Source organism: Equus quagga, chromosome 12, assembly GCF_021613505.1.
Source record: "Equus quagga isolate Etosha38 chromosome 12, UCLA_HA_Equagga_1.0, whole genome shotgun sequence".
NCBI classification, from domain to species: Eukaryota; Metazoa; Chordata; class Mammalia; order Perissodactyla; family Equidae; genus Equus; species Equus quagga.
Window position 1 is genome coordinate 69,237,317 of NC_060278.1, and position 2,783 is coordinate 69,240,099.

Here is a 2,783-nt window from a genome sequence, read left to right on the forward strand (position 1 = left end):
CACATCCTAGATAAGCTCCCATCCCTCCCTTCGCCCCTTAGGTTTCATTTTAAAACCTAAGTCTGTTCATGATCTCTCTACAAAAACCTTTCTGTGACTCCCCGTTTGAGGCAACATAAAGGCCCAAGTCCTTCCTAGGACTGCAAGGCCCCGCCTTATTTGCTGCTCCCACTGAGAGGTTTTATTTTTCCAAAGGTGTTCACAACAATGTTCCGATCCCATGTGTTCTTCTGGAAGGTGACCTTCCCACTTCCCCGTCACAGGAATCTAATTCCCCTCCCCTAGAATCTGGGCTGGCTTTAATGAGACGTTTGTAATCCATGAAATGGGACAGAAGTGACGCTGGGCGTTCACTTCCCAGTATGGACCAGAGGGAGCCTTGCTCTGGATGCTTGCTCCTTGCTCCCTCGGGTCTCTCTCTCTCAACCGGCTGCCATGCTGGGAGAAGCCAAGCCACACGTAGGAGAGGCCATGTGTCCCAGCTCAGCCCAGCCTTCAAGTCGTCCCGGCCCGGGAACCAGCCCAGTGAGTGAAGTCTCTAGAGCAGCCGTTGATGGAAGGTTGTCCGTCAACCTTCTGCGTGATGGCAACGTTCTATATTCGTCTTGTCCAATACAGTTGCCATAATCACGTGTTAGCTAGGGCTTAGATAAAACACAGAAAAGCTTGTTAAATTTGAATCTGAGATAAACAATACTACTTTAGCGTCAGGACGTCCCATGCAACATTTGGGATATACTTATACTAAAACGTTATTCGTTTATCTGAGATCCAAATTTACTGGGCATCCTGCATTTTTATTTGCTAAGTCTAGCATGTGGAATGTGGCTAGTGCAACTGAAGAAGTGACTTTTAAATTTTGTTTAATTTTAATTAAATTTAAATGGCCACATGTGCTTTGTGGCTCCTGTATTGGACAGCCCACTACAGAATTTCAGATCCAGTCATTCTTGTCACCTCAAGACAGTCACACCTCCCCGCTGAAGCCCCAGACATTGTGTAACAGAGGAAAGCCATTCCCACCAAACCCTGTCCGAACACTCGACCCGCAGAATTCCTCACTGTGATAAGATGGTGGTGGTTTCGTGCACTAAGTCTGTGGCGGCTCATCACTCAGCAGCAGCAGCTGGAACTCCCCTGACCTCTCTGACCTTCTCTCCTTGGACCCCTCCCTCATTCCACGCCAGTGAAGCCCAGGCACACTTCTGCCTCAGGCCCTTTGCTCCTGCTGCTCCCTGGGCTGGAATAATCTCCCCTATATTGCTTTGGCTTGTTCCCTCAGCTGTTTCCTACGTTTGCTCAACTCCCACCTTGCCGTGAGGCCTTCCCTGACCACCCTGTTTCATTCCTGATTCACTTTACCTTACTCTAAGATCTTTAAAAAATTTTTCTTCACAAACCTCCTCACCTTTACTCTTTATATGTATAGCTTATTTTCCGTCTCTGCTGGACTTTAAGCTCCAGGAGGGCAGGCAGGACTCTTCGCCTCTGGTGTTCTCTGATGCACCCCAGGTGCCTAGAAGAGAGCCCGGCCATCACACATGGTACTCGGTAGATATTCCTGGAACGAGTGAACGAATGTGAAGTGGATGCCCCTCAAGTATGGCTGCCGCGGTTCACTGCCCCAGAGTCCCTGTAAGTTTAAGGTTCTGTTCTGTTAAAACATTCATTCAACCAACACTGTATGCCAGATCTGTCCCAGGCGCTGGGGATACAGAGGTGACTGTGAGAGATGAGGGCCGTGTCCTCAAGTAGCCTCTATTCTGGAAGGATGAAGGTCTGGGAGGGCAACCCTGAGATGGGTGGTTTAACTTGGTGTTGGTGATGTGAACCAAGGGGTTGTAGCCACTTTCACAGGCACGGTCTAGTCTCCACCGGGCTGTCACTGTGTTAAGTGCTGTTGCCGGGGCCCACCCCCAAAGCTTCTGGGTGGTGGGGGGTACAGTCCACATGTGGGTCATTTACAAGATTCACCTGGCGGTTCTGCTGTACAGGTGGGATTAGAACCACTTGTTTAGGTGATTCCTGGTCATTGCCTGTGGCCAGGGATTCTCACCGGCCCCATTTTACAGGTGAGGAAAATGAGGCTCGGAGGCTCGGCCAGGTGCCCAGACTCAAGGGAGAGAAATGTGCATCTGGGGCTCCCTTGGGTCCTCCCCCTGCCGTGAGGGGATGGGGTCTGACCAGAAGGCAGAAGCTGGGGGAAGGGCCCCCTGGGCTTCGGAGGGGCCCTCCATCCCCCAGGAGGTAGATAACCACCCCCCAGGGACTTCCTCCCTGCATGGGGCCTCTTACCATAGCTAATCAGGCTAATGAAAGGCTCTCGACCACCCACTTTTGCTCACAGCCCTTCTCTAATTTTATTGCCTCCCCAGCAGTTTCCCAAGACCTGGGGGCTCATTTCCAGTGGGAGCCCCCCTGCCCCCGCTTAATGAAAGGGGCTGCTTTCCTGCCGTCGGCTGACTCTCCTCTCCAGAGTCCGACAGCTTGTGGGAAAATCTGTGGGCAAATGTTTTAGAGTAGGAGGCAACAACCCCTTCCAGTCCCCTTCTCCACACTTTGTCAGATGCTTCTTTAGAAACTTCATGAACTAGTAGAGAGGAGGGCAAGGCCGCAGGAGGAGGAGCGAGCAGGACATCTGGGTGGTGCCCAAGGCCTGGCTCTAGGCTGTCGCCTCTCCTGTATTACCGCCTTGTTGGGGCTGAACTTCTCTTGCTCATTTTCCTCCTTTTTGGCCCCACTGGACCGTGGCTGCTGTGGGAAAGGACTTTGTGATGCTTTGG